Source organism: Mirounga leonina, unplaced genomic scaffold (genome assembly GCF_011800145.1).
Source record: "Mirounga leonina isolate KUSES-001 unplaced genomic scaffold, KU_Mleo_1.0 Mir_115, whole genome shotgun sequence".
Taxonomy (NCBI): Eukaryota; Metazoa; Chordata; class Mammalia; order Carnivora; family Phocidae; genus Mirounga; species Mirounga leonina.
Window position 1 is genome coordinate 14,433,084 of NW_023270268.1, and position 14,198 is coordinate 14,447,281.

At 42.6% G+C, this 14,198-nt stretch overlaps 1 protein-coding gene and 1 long non-coding RNA gene across 2 annotated transcripts in view; both read right to left on the bottom strand.

Annotated features, from left to right (window-relative positions):
- The window catches only part of LOC118002762 (circumsporozoite protein-like), a 583,926-nt gene that overhangs the window by 423,917 nt on the left and 145,811 nt on the right, over nucleotides 1-14,198 (bottom strand). The gene's annotated exons all lie outside the window — the stretch shown is intronic.
- On the bottom strand, nucleotides 7-1,797 carry LOC118002794. The gene is made up of 3 exons (XR_004677172.1): nucleotides 904-1,797; nucleotides 630-762; nucleotides 7-525 (listed from the first exon to the last, which is right to left on the bottom strand). It is a non-coding gene; the product is annotated as an uncharacterized LOC118002794 (long non-coding RNA).

Sequence of the window (14,198 nt, forward strand, 5' to 3'; positions counted from 1 at the left end):
AAGAAAGAAAGAAAGAAAGAAAAGAAAGAGAAGAAAGAAAGAAAGAAAATGTATTTTTAATCTAAGGATCAGTACTACACAAATCAAATCATGCAGCCCCATTTACAAGGTAACCTGGGATTGCAATTCAGAAAATCCTTAGGGACAGAATTTGTTCATAAACAAGGCTAATTTCAGCAACAGAATTATACTTTCTAAAGCAATTCTTCTTACAATTCTCAGGGCCAAGAGAAGAAAAAAGAAAAGACAGAGGGGGGGAAAAAAGGAAAGAAAGCCAATAATTCAAAAGCATCCAGAACAGTGTTATGCAGGTGGTGGCAAAGCAAAAACAGTCCAATCAGGAACCACATGCAGCTCAAAGAGCTTCAGTATGAAGGGGTGCTGGGCTTGAGTCCCACTCCAGGTGCTTCTTGGTTCCAGCTGCTGTGTTTCTGTCCTGGGGACCAGCAACATCTCCCTCACTGTCCTTCAGCAGTTCCCCCAGAGACCTGAGAAGGTGGTCTGTCCTCTGGCCAAAAGTGGAGCCTGTGGAAGGACACATGGGAAACAGCCCATCAGGCCTGGGCCCAACCATCTGCAGCTAAAGGCCGATGGAGTCAAGGGCAGAGGGAAGAGTGATGTTTCCTCACCTCCTCCAGGCTTCCTTCCTGCCGCCTCTCCAGAAGGGTGGCTTTATGCTTGGGAGCAGCCAGTGGCTTGGAATCTTTGAGATCTTGTAGTGAGCTCATTGGGGTACCCATCACATTTCAGTCCATGATATCTCTGTTGACAAGAACATAAAATAAATACCCCTGCATCACTGATCTATGAATCTTGAGGAGAAGGAGACACAACAGAGTAACAGACACATGGAAAGAAGAGAAGGGAGGAGAGAGAGAATAAAACTCAGAAAGGATACTCTACCTGCCACCTTTCCCTGGAATTCCCCTAGGTGGTCACATCCTGGACAGGAGGCTCCAGGTGAAGTCTAAGACCGCCCAGCGGTCTCAAAGGTCTGAAAGGTCAGGAAGCATCATTCCACTGCCACGTGGGCACCTGAACTCAAAACTCAGCCAGCTTTGCCCCAACTCTCCTGAGTGGATCCTGTCACTGAAATACTACATAACAGAGAGCAAAGTGCAGTTGAAAATTAGCAGGAGGTCCTCCATCTTCCTTTGCCCCTGGGTGGTGGTTGGGGAAAGGGCAGGGGGTTGGGGTAGGAGGGGTATCAACAACCACCTGGGCTTCTCTTTAGTGATTTCAGTCTTCAACTTCAAACTCTCAACTCCCCACCCACTGATAAATCTCTAAGAAGATTCCTCCAGGCCCATGGTCCATGCCCTTTGGTTCAATCTAGCCTTGCTCATTGACTCTAAAGCATTATCCAGATCCTGAAGAAAGTTTCTATGCCTGGGTCAGGAGAACTCCAGACCTGAAGTGTGCCAGACACCTGGTTCCACTTGTGACACCCCCCTTTCCCAAAACTCATGGGAAGTCCAGGGCTAGCCCTCTGTCCTTCGTAGAACCTATCTCCCTGGAACATGGGATAGGCTGCACACCACTGAGGAATACAGGCTGAGAATCATAGGAACTTGCAGTGCTACCACGAAAGGCAGAGAAAGAGGAACTTATCCAAGCACACCCAATTACCAGTGTTATACTGAACAGTAGGGGCCGGTGGGAGTGGTCTGTCCTGGCCACACATTATAAAGAGGGCACACTGTCTGTAGGGGATTTAAAATCAATAATAAAATTAAGAGTTACTCTACTTTTTACTATGACCATGCACTGGCGATTCTAAGAATGTCAGTGACAAAAAAAAAAAAAAAAAAAAAGAATGTCAGTGACAAAAGAGTCCTTCCCACCCAGGCAGAACCCCATCCTTGGCCCCTTCTGCAAACTATTCATGGTATCCTCATCCTGCCAGAGTCTGTCCTTGTGCTCCTCCATCTGCCTGGAATTTTCTGCCCCCGATACCACCTGCCAACATATTACCAACTTTCAAGCTCCATTTCAGATGCTACCTCTTCAAGGAAGACTCATGACCTCTTGACTAGGAGTAATCCCTCTTCCTCTTAATTCCTATGGCAATTTACCTATATTCTTTTATTTCTTCCTTGTATTATACTTGAACATACAAAAATATTATCTTCCCTATTAATATACATCAAGATGCCATGAAAAATATGTGGGATTTGAAATTAGGCCTACATTAGATTCCCAGTTTTTACTCTGAACTAGCGGTGTGATGCTGGGCTAATTTTAACCACCTCTTTGGCTTATTTCCACATCTATAAAATGAGGAAAATATCAGGGTTGTTGCATTAAATTAGATAAACACACAAAATATCTAGCCTGAGATATACCCTTGACAGTTATTGGTTTCTCTACTCTCTTTATAAGGGTAGAATCTTATTCTTTTTTTTTTTTTTTTAAAGATTTTATTTATTTGACAGAGAGACACAGCGAGAGAGGGAACACAAGCAGGGGGAGTGGGAGAGGGAGAAGGAGGCTTCCCGCGGAGCAGGGAGCCCGATGCGGGGCTCGATTCCAGGACCCTGGGACCATGACCTGAGCCGAAGGCAGACGCTTAATGACTGAGCCCACCCAGGCACCCCTGGTAGAATCTTATTCTTTCCTCCCTACTCCTGCAGGACTTACCCAGAAAAGTGGTAAAATGTGGAGGGTACTGAAAATGATGATATGGAAGAAGTAGAACATAAGCCTGTTTGGAGGATTCAGTGAGGGAGTATGTGTTAAGTTCTTAGATCAAAACATGGTACACGGTAAGAATTATAGTAATGAATATTACATAGAATAATTTTATGAGTTATTGTAGGATTCCCTGACCCCATGAAGCACTCCAAATATCAATTATCAAGATACTCCTTCCCCTGCTTCAAACTTCTTCCTCTCTTCCTCAAAAAAAATGTCAGAAGGTAAATAGTGACAGTGGAATTTTTAGAAAATCACGTAATGTTAGAGCTAAGAGACCTTTTCCCCTTTTAGGTAACATGTATTGAGAATCCATGATGTGTGAGGTACCATCCTAAGAACTTTACAAATCGTGTCTTATTTAAATCTCATCTGAACCCGGTGAGGAGCTGCCTTGATTATTTCTATTTTATAGATGTGGCAACTGAGGCACAGAGAGGTTAAGGAACTTGCCCATGGATGCACAACCAGTCAGATACAGAGCTGGGTTTGTTAACTAGGTGGAGAATCAAGCTCTCACTCACTGTGGATGTACTCCAGAACTTTCTGTGAGGATGGAAATGTTCTGTGCTAAGATGGTAGTCATTAGCCATAAGTAGCTCCTGAGAATGGGTCTACTTGAGGAACTGATTCACGTGTCAATGAGGAACTGACTTTTAAATTTTACTTAATTCTACTTAATTTAAATATAAATAGCACACATGTCCAGTGGCTGCCATATTGGACACTGTTCCTTAAAGACCTTGCAGAGGCCCCTCAGTTTGATGTTAGAGATGACATGATTTGCCCTAGACATAAAGTCAGGGCAGAACCTTCAGAGGGGGGGAGCAGGACTATGCTAATTATAGAGCATAGGATTGGAGCAAGATACACTTGAGTTGGAAATGCAGGTTCTTTCATTCACTGGCTGTGCCCACAGCACATGAGTCAACCTTCCTGTGCATCTGATCTCTTTTTGGTTAAGGAGGCCTAATAATAGCATTTCTAGGGTCAATGTGATCATCACATAAAACAGCATATGAGAGAGAGTGCTTAGCACATACCTGGTATAATTTAAGGGGAAGCTGTAGCACACATACTCATAACTTAGAAGAATGCCTCTCTCCATGCTCGGCTAGAGAGCAGAAGAAAGTAATAATATCAGTGGGACAGGGGAGAGGTTTTCCACCTGCATTCCACTCAGGATGCACATGTATGTCACAGACCAAGCACAAGATGAGTGATACAAATGCTTTCTCACTTCAACAGGCTCTCAGAGTCTTAGTGTGTGATTCTAGTGTTTATATGTGATTTTCCCCTAATGTCCTGACTTTAGAACTTAATCACCACCCCACCCCATGCTAAATAAGGGTCCTTAATGTTATTCTTCCCTGCACCAAGTTCTTCTGTGCAGGCTATTATTATGATTATTTCTACAGCCAAGTAGCAACACTCCTTATCCCAGGTTGACTACATTCTTGTTCTCATTCAGTTCATACTCAAATGTGCATGAACTCTCTCCCTTTCTCTCTTGTTCTTTCTCTTTTGTGTGTATACACACGTTTATGTTCTCTCTCTGTGTTAGTTTTTAACTAACTGTGTTTCACCTCTAAACCCACCCTGCTTCATAGTGCTGGGGCTGGGACCCTGCAAAGCACATCTCTCCTGGGCCACAGGCTCCCTCCTGGGTTGGGGGGGGCGGCGCTGGCTCCTTCCAGGATTCCTATTCTGTCACGTGACTCCAGCAAGTCACATGACTCCACCCTGGCAACAGCAACTGGATCCAGTCAGAGCACCTGCTTCCACTTTGCAGTTTCTCTGTATTCCCAGCCCAGCTAGCTGTCCAGTGTCCCTTCCTTGGAAGTCTGGGTTCCCCCTCTGCAAGGCCCATCATCCAAGTATTTAAGTTTTCATTATCCTAACTTCTTCTCTTGGCTCCCCCAGCCCTCGAGGTACAGCTGCTTCCTGCAGCGTATGACCTCTGTGAAGCTCAGTGTCCCTTTGCACCTCTTGGATTGTCCAACACCTTGTTGACAAGTGATGAGGCTCAAGAAATGCCATCCAAAAGGTGCCACCTTGGCCTCCTGAATATTTTAAACAGGAGTCTAAGGAAACAGCAGAAGCAGTAAGGTCACTATGTCCTCTGCCCCCTCTCACTCTTCTTCCCTGAAACAGGTCACAAAGCGCTCCTGGGAGAGGTGGCCTCTCGATACTGGGAGGAAAGAAGCGTCCTCATCTCTAAAGACAAAGGGACACCTAGAGGAATCCTAACCAAGGGCCTTGCTAAGTTTCCACCAGGTTACTGTGCTTACCTCCTAGTCCTTGACCTATCACACTCCCCCACAACGGCCCGCTCTCCATCCTGCCTCGCTGAGAAACTCGCAGCTCTAACCAGTGCGGCGGGTCTTCGTTTCCTTGTGAGGGCTCCATGTCACGTAACATTTCTACTACATAAATATGTTTTTCTCCTGTTAATCTGTCCTTGTCAGTTTGCTTTTCAGGCAGAAGCAGGGACCCTGAAGGAGTTGAGGAAAACTTTTTCCCTCCCATACAAGTCTTCCTAGTATTTCCTTCTGTTAAAGTAACTTGTTTAGCTTCTGTCTCCTGACAAGATCCAACCTGATACACTCTTCCTCTCCCTCTTCCATGGACAAGCTATGTTACTGTGTATATAAGAATATATGAACATGTCTTACAGGGGGTTTTCCCCCACATAAAAGCTATCAATAAATTATTAACATATCCTGGCATTTCTATTCTAGAGCCTCTCTGCCTAGCGTGTCAGTACAGAGTAGAAAAAAAGGAATAGAGCACATCAAATCATATAATTTGATATATCAGAGAGTAATTAACCCCTGAGGCGCAATCTCTGGGAGCTCCTTCCTGGGCACATCTGCCAGGGCAGCTAAAAATCAGGTAAAACACATGGACATTTCTATTAACAAAGATCAACACATGGGAGTCCTGGCAGGGGCATTGGCTAAAGCCTAGGGTGCAGACCTTCTGTAGCAATACATCAACAACTAACTATGTCTGATGAACCAGAGCCCTCTGCAATGCTGCAGCCTTTGACAAGCTTAACTGCCCCCATCTGCCAGCTCTCCAGAGAAGGTACGTACACACAACACAATGCAATGCAATACAATGCAATGCAATGCAATGCAATATAAGAGGAGACTATATCAGAACCACTTTAGAGGTACTGACCATGACCACCCCTTTCCCCACTTCCCCAACAATGCTGTCAGTCTTATCCTTTATAAATATGGCAGGAGACCTGGGATAAAATCCCCACTGCTTGTTGGTCACCACCTGCCTTTTCAACCTAGGTGAGCTGAAGAAGCCCATGTTGACTCACAGCACCTCCACTCACAGGCAGCTTTCATTCTTCTGCATTGATCCCTGTGGATGAATCAGGTCTTCATGCCACAGATACAGTGACTGTCTATCATCCACAGTGTGGCTAGCCCCAACATGATCTGCAGCCAACACATGCCTACTAGAACACCGGGCATCCAAACTCGGAGCAGCCATCACAACCTGGATCTTCAGACTCCAAACCACCTTCCATCTTCAGTATGCTTCAGCTGGTACCTTCTTCCCTGTGTCACTTTTTGTTTTGTTTTGTTTCCCTGTGTCACTTGAACCACACTCCTTCGAGGAACTCACATGAGAAAGCCTATGGGTTCTGGCTTCAATGTCACCCACTGTTAATCCGGGCCTTCAGAGACAGTGGTTTCCTCAATGTTCAAAACCTCTCTCTCCTCTCCTTTCCAAGCCATTGTTCCCTTTAATACCTGTAAATGCAGCAGAGGCTGTCAATATTCCGCTCTTATCCCTCAGGTCTTTCCAAAGCCAACCTCCAACTGCCATTAGCTGCATCTCTTTGCATGAGAGTTTTCCCAAAAAAACTATCTGTCTGGGCCTGGCAGGCCAGGAATATATGGATAACCCATCCTGAGAGGAGTCCTCAACCCGAGGCTGATACAGTCCAGGGGATACTGATGAGGTGCATGTTCTTAGCTGTTCCCCATTATCTCCCCATACGCTTGAGCATAAGTGTCCATCATCATCTGCAGCTGGCTCAGGTAACACACCCTTTCTTGGCTGCCTTTCTATCTCTTATCTTCCTTTCCCTTTCCTCTTGGTGGTGTTTCTGAAACTTCTCAAATAAACTACTTGCTCTAAATCTTTGTCTCAGGGTCCTTCCTGGAGAACCAAACTTAGGCAGAAGAAAACTATCTTTTTCCAATTCCAGTTACTTCAAGGCATTTCAGCAAATGCTTTAATTTTATGTACATATTGATACATGAACATAAATACGTGTTCCTAGGCTACTTTAATTGGATTTATAAATAATGAACAATATGTGTCTGGCTGGCATTTGAATTTTCATGTATTTTGCTTTGTGCTGGTTCTGTCTCTCCTGTAAGCTGATAAGACATTCAAAGGCCAGGAGTGCATCACCTCCTTCTTCTATAATTTTCCACAATGCCTGGCATGATGCTCCGCAGAGTGAATATTCAATCAGGGCTGACAGACAAGAAGCCACAGAGGTCAGGTTCGTTTGTCCCAGGGGCTTGTCAAAGGTGAGAAAGCTCCTAAGAGAAGGAAACTGTGATGCTATTTTCAATCCTTTGAAGGATGAGCCTGGAAACCCAGATTGGAAGCTGGCACTGAGACAGGGCACCAAGTCAGGACACCAGAGTCCTGTGGCTCGTGTTCAGCCCTCTAGCCACACAGGACAGGAGATGCTGCATCATCAGATGTGCTGCTCTCTTAGCCTGTTTTTGAGTGAGAGTCCGGTTAGAGACAAAGTGAGCTAGATGAGCAAGACAGAGCAATGTCAAGTCCATCCCCAGGAGATCTTTCCTGAAAATTCTGGGCCTTAACTGAAAATCAGTAGCCTTCTGATTAAGCACCTCAAAATGCATCACAGAACTGGGTACTAATAGGTAAGGGACCAAAACAGATAAAAAGGAAGCCCTATCTTTACCCATCTTATGCTCCAGAAGTGAAGGTTTAGGGGACAATTAGCAGAGGCACACAGTAATAAAAACAAGCACCCCTAACTACAAACACCCCTACCTTTGCTTTGGGCTCTCATCCCCCTCCTGGGTCAGGAGGACTTTATGCCCTTTCCACTTACATATTTACTTTCCCAACTGGAATAAAGTATGGTTTATCAGACATCCTAGACCTCAAATCTTTATTAACTGGCTCTCTCAGGATACAAGGATTCTAAAGGACCTTCGGAATCAAAGAAAGGTGAAATGACACTCAGTGTTATTTCAGAACTGAGTATTCTGTTGCATTATTTTCTAAGCCTTTTACAACTAACAATCCAAATAAGGTATTGATTAAACAGATCACTCCATATCCCCAACTTGGCTGCTGAGAGATTTCCTTATAAAATCCTTTCAATCCTTTCTGGTTGAGTCTAGTGCCTCAAGAGTGAATGGCCACTGGAAACCTCATGCGCTCAGCACCTCAGAGGCTTGGCCACAGCTCCTGGTCCACAGGACAGGCCTGTACACAGCAGCTGTCTACCAGTTAGGGATTGTAAAAGAACATTTCTAAGGCTTTATCTGAGGAAATCACACCAACATATGGCTTTACATAAGTCCTGCTGATTGAGGAAACTTAATTCTACAGCAGCTTTCTCAAAATAATCCTAATTTGAATAGAAAGTCCAGCCCTTTACACAGCCTAGACTGGTTTGCTCACCCCACCCCCCACCACATGGGACCTTGAAGAAGCCACAGTGACAAGTGGAGAGAGGAATAGGTAATTCATCCAGAAATGAACTGCAAACAGAATAATAAATTGCTGTCATAACGGCCGGAAAGAAGTCAGAATCAAGAAGGGCATGGAAAGGAAGCACAATGACAACTAGAGACTTCTAAGCACCAAATACAAAGGTACACACAATGTACTTTAATGATCTCCCTCTAACTGCTGCCTCTATCTACACAGAAATGAATTGTCATCCAGATAAAATCACTCAGGAAACAATCATTTACATGATACATAGATACAACCGCCAGAGCTATCAAGTCTCAGAGTGAAATTCTAGATGATCTGGTCCATTCAGATGAATTTTGCACATTATTTATGGGAAAAACACACTACTCAATTTTCTCACAGGTGAGAAGTACAATGCCAATGGAATGAATGCTTAATTACAGTCACCTTCAAAGCTCCAAGTCTACTGAAAGAGAGTCATGGCAGAAGGGAAAAAGGAAACACATTTCCATTAGGCTTACTGACTCCTTGGGTTCCTTGCATGCACGAGTGCCATTACAGCATGAAAATGATATCACAGATTGCCAAAGATTTTACCCACACAGAAGGAATACTTCAGCACTTCCTTAGGAGTCACGTTAAAAATATTCCATACTTTCCCAAATTGTGCTCAACTTTGCATTCATTCACTGGCTATGTAACCTGAGGCAAGTTATAATATTAAACATGACCCCATGGTAGCCTTATTAATGCCTGATGTATCTGAATATTAAAGGGTGGCTTATTTGAAGTCAATTCTGATCCCACCTAGTCTCTACTGTAGTCTACTGCAGTTTAACATTTTCCCACCTTAGTTTTATAGCAATTCCTTTCCTTTACCCCAAAATTACATCTGTCCTTGACAGTTTCCGGGTGTTATGAATCCGGAATGGACAAGGGATTATTTATCATGAAGTGTTTTTATGACGTTGATTGGTCAGTGCATCAAAGAAGACTAGAAGCTCCTTTCTGAACACCTTTATGCATGCCCTTGACCTGCAGTATGAACTCCCTGAAGGCTGAAACTGTTTTTCACACATGTTCCTTTTGTAAGTCTCATAATGCCTAGTACAGTGCTGGAGATTGAGTTAAAGTTCCTATCTTTTCTAATAAGAAATTCTGGTACTCACTGTAATAGGAGATTCCTTGTAGCTGCCCAACTTGGATTAGGCAACCACAGGCTTCCAAGGGTAGGTCTCAGAGAAGTGTCCTGGATAAAGATGGTGCCAATGAGTCTCCTCCTAGAGGGCTTCCAGTCTTTTCCTCATTTACTCCTGACTCACTCCTACCTCTAACTCACTGGTTGAAGATGGAGGCTAGGAACAAGATCTTAAATGCCAAAAAAATCTACATATACAGGTCACTGAGATCGGTACTGCAAAGATTCTGCCAGATTGTCACAATGGGGAAGAGGCCCTAGGAAGTCCCTACAGTTGGTCCCAGAGCAGACCTAGGAGTTTTCAGTCTCCTAAACTTAATCCCTTCCCTCTTGGTCCTTTGCGGACTGCTGCTCACAGGAAATGGGGACAGAATGGGTACATTTGTCTTTCCTCAAGAACTCTAGAAATGGAGCTTGTTGACTTGTCTGAGAGAGATCCAGGAAATAAGAGGGAATTCTGCTCATCACTGAGAGCTGCTGAGGATATATAATAGGTACTTCCCCAACCAATGTAACTTTAGACAACTCTGGGTTTCAACTGTCTCATCTATAAAATGTGAACACTAAATGTCTTGATTACATTGAACATCTCATATTCAGACATGGTGTTCATTGCATTTGCTCTAATCCACTGGAGCTATCAATGAGAATGTCCCTTTCACTGTAGCTCAAAGAAGGTTATTTAGGTCAGCTTCCAAAATGGGTTTAAGTGAGTTTTTGCACCCACATCTATACCGGTAAATTTCCAACCTACCAATTGTTCCAAAGCTGTGACCCAGAGGAACCAAGTTCAATATAAACAGAGTCCACATTTGTCTGTGTGTGGTCTACTCAGATGCAAACAGATTATTCAACCAGGGCAAACACAGGAGGTGCCAGCATCAAACCCAAATGGTGACAGAGCCAATTACAATTCAGCTTGCCGTCCTGATTTTGAAATGTCACTTATGCTGAAGAAATGCTCTGTCTGGAAAAGCCCTGCAAAAGAGAAACCACACCACTATGACTTTCACTCCTATGGCATGGCTATGGTGAGAAGAACCCAAGGAGGATCCTCAACTTGCTGTGCTATCCAACAAACCTTCAAATTCCTTAATTTTGGAGAAGCAGAAATCTTTATTCCAGAAGTCACAAACTCCTATGAACACAAAGGCTTTGGAGGAAACACAGACAAAGGAAGAGAGCTGGGTGGGCACTGTGTGAAACTGGACAGCACTCCATTCAGCTCCAGGGGTCATTTGCCATGGAAGGATCAGGGCCTCAGGAGGCCAGATCTTTCCATTTTTCAAAAGAAGCCAGAAATCTAGATTATTTCTGGGAAGCTTTCTGGCATTAAAATGTTGGCAACTATAAATTTTTTAATTACCATGCAGGCAAAGAAGACACATTGATGGGCCAGATTTGGCTTGTAAGTTGCCAAATTCCTACGTTTCTCTGACAGATAAAAATTATAGACATGAAAAAAGCTGAATTCCAATAGTTTCAATGTAAACAGGGTACCGTGAAAGAATATCAGCCTCGGTGTCAGGAAACCTGTGTATTTCTCTTGGATCTGCCATGGTCTTTTGGGGAGAGGGGGGACTAATCACTTTGCTTCCTGAGTCTCCATTTCCTTCTTTCTAAAATGGAGCTAGAATGTAAGGCTGTTGTGAGGATCGCATTAGAACGGGCTAAACTACATGAAAAGCACTCAGTGCAATGCCTAGTATGTTAGACCACGATACACTTTGCCTTCAATTCCCTCAACTGAAAATACAGGTAATAATGATTTTACCTCAAAGGAGATGTCATTTGAATTAAGTGGGATAGTACAAGCAGAGGGCTTAGCTTGGTGTCTGACAGAATAAGGGCTCAATAGTGTCTGTTGTTGTTATTATTATTTGTAACCATGAAACAAGCTTTTAAACCCTAAATTTTACCAACATGGACACAGTGATTCAGAGAGAAAGGCATTAGTCAATCTCTGCAAGTATGTAGCAAAGTCAGAATCAAGAAATAGGTTTCCTGACTCCTGACCAGCAAACTTTTCCATGAAGCTCTGGTTTCCACTAAACTCCTGGCTTGCAAAGTGTTCTTTCTCTGTATTAATTTCATCAATATAGTCAATATAAAACAATAGGTTAGTGTTATTTTTGTTGTTGTTGTTAATGACTGATGAAGTTGATATGACGGTGTCTTAATTTATTGACACAGGGAGAAGGGGCAAGAAAAAAAAACAGACTTTATTATGTAAAATCCAAAGGAACAACTAAGTTTCTTAAAAAAGTAAAAAAAAAAAAAAAAAAAAACCTACTGTATGAAGTGACCTACATTCTGATTAATTATATAAAATTAGAATTTTTTTCTTTTCCCAAGACAGTCCTGAAACCGACAGCCTTTATGATCACAAGCAGTAATATGTTTGATGTCTGCAGGAGAAGAATGTTATTCTATTTAGGTAGACAAACAAAATTATCCCAAGGCACTGTTTGGGTAAACAGGGCTTAAGAATATCAACACTGTCAAGGCGTAAAATAGTCAGGAATTCAGCATTATCTTCTATGAAAGCAAACTGCATAAAATGTTTGGAATCCAAGGTAAGAGACAATTTTGTAAGGAATCAACAAAACTGACAGTTCCTAAAATATGAAGTTCCCTTTAAATGTAGGCCTGAAAATAGGGCCCCATTTGTTAAAATTTGTTCATTGCCTATTTTCTCTCATTGATCCCACTCCCATTTCCTTCACCTATCCTTCACATCCTGTCTCCCTTTAGGATCTAAGGCTCTAAAATCTCCGCTTCTCTCTCAAGCTCCCACCCAGGCTCCATGAGCACCATGCTGAGATGAGTCTATTCAGAAGGTCTATGGTAAGCATGCATAGCGTCTCCGTTTAACCACACTCTTGGAAGACCCATAGGGAGTCTCAGTCCTTCTCTCACAGAGTTCTGTACTTCAGCTTCTTCTCTCATGCTTCCCTTGTTTCTCACTTGTTTAAAGACAAATGAATACTAACTGGGGGTCAGACACTGACCCCACCCATTAAGGGCCATTCATTCAAAACATGGCAATGCTGGGTAGCCATTTTTACCTCTGTCTAGGTAGGTCCTTAGCTTTGGAACTGCAGAAATAACAACAGTGATAAATTTTATACTCTTCAAGGCTTGCTTGCAATCATCTTTTCTAAACACTTATGTCTGATTCTATCAGCGTTAGTCTCCCCTTAGTAATATGCTCTGGCTCGTCACAGTTTGCTTTTACTAACAGTAAGTATGTACCCCTTTATCTCCTTGATTACATTTTAAATTTCTTGAGAGAAGAGACTGAGTGTTGTTGGCATTTGGAAACATTTCTCCTAGTGAACACCCAGTAGAATGTCCTGCACTTAGTAGGTGTCCTCGTAATAACTTGTGTAATTGAATTATGTCTCAAATTCATGTCTGGTCATCATTTTAAAACACTTCAGCCTTTTAAAATTCTTCTCAGTGCTCTCACAGGAGAAAGTGGAGATGAATTCATTACTATGCTTGGCAAAGTGAAAAGCCCAAATTGGATCTGCCTTGCCCTTCTAGTTTGTTACACAGCTGGAATGTGAAGCTGGTTAGAAATCACATCCATCTAGGTTGGCAGATCTATCAGGATCCTGTTGAAGATATTAACATATGAGCTGGTTAGAACGGGATTTATGCATTTCCATCATAGGTAATGGAGATGAAAAGGAACCTGTCAAATCATAGGGCCTATTTGTCTGCCCAAGGAGAGTGTTCAATTAAAACAATTATTTATATATATTCTGCAGAGCTTTAAAGACTTCATTCTTCATGTCCCCTTGGGAATCTGGCAAGGGACAAAGAGAATGACCATTTTTGCAAGTGAAGCAGACAGTAACTCAATGAATAATCCCAGATTCCTTGGAGATTGAAGCTTTGTCCCCTGAGCTCAGACAACAGAAATGTGTAGGCCACAGATTTCAAGATAAAGATTTTTGGCAGGTTTATATGTTCCTAATCAGAGTGTAAGAGCTAATTACAATGAAGTTTTACTGTCATTTTATAGGCATGGCTTTATAGAATGAGGCTATTTATTTCTTCCTAAACACTGCATACAATTCAGATATTCAGTTGCCAGTTGAGCGGTATAGTGGCTTAACAATGGTTTCATGGAATAAAACAGACATAAATAGTATCACCATTCCACTCAGGTAAAGTTTGTTTTTTTCCCCCACAAAATAGACCTGTTTATTAAAACAATTACCTTTCTTTATATTTAGTCAAACAATACACAGAGCAATAGCAAAAGAAATTTAAACACCTAAGTACAATGAGGCGTTACATTTACAAACTTTACACCGTTATCAGCCACTACTCAATCTAAGCATGATCATAAATACAAACTTGATTAGGTCTCATGCTATCCTGAGTTCCTTGCCCCTCTCTCTCTCTCTGTCTCTGTGTGTGTGTGTGTGTGTGTGTGTTGGGTGGGTTCTTTGCTCAAAATTATCTAGCTTCCAGCATTATGTCTAGACTCCATGTGGCCTTCCCTCATATGTAAGTTTTCAATTTCTCTAGCATTGAAACTAACAGAAAAATGCATCTCTCCTGTCTG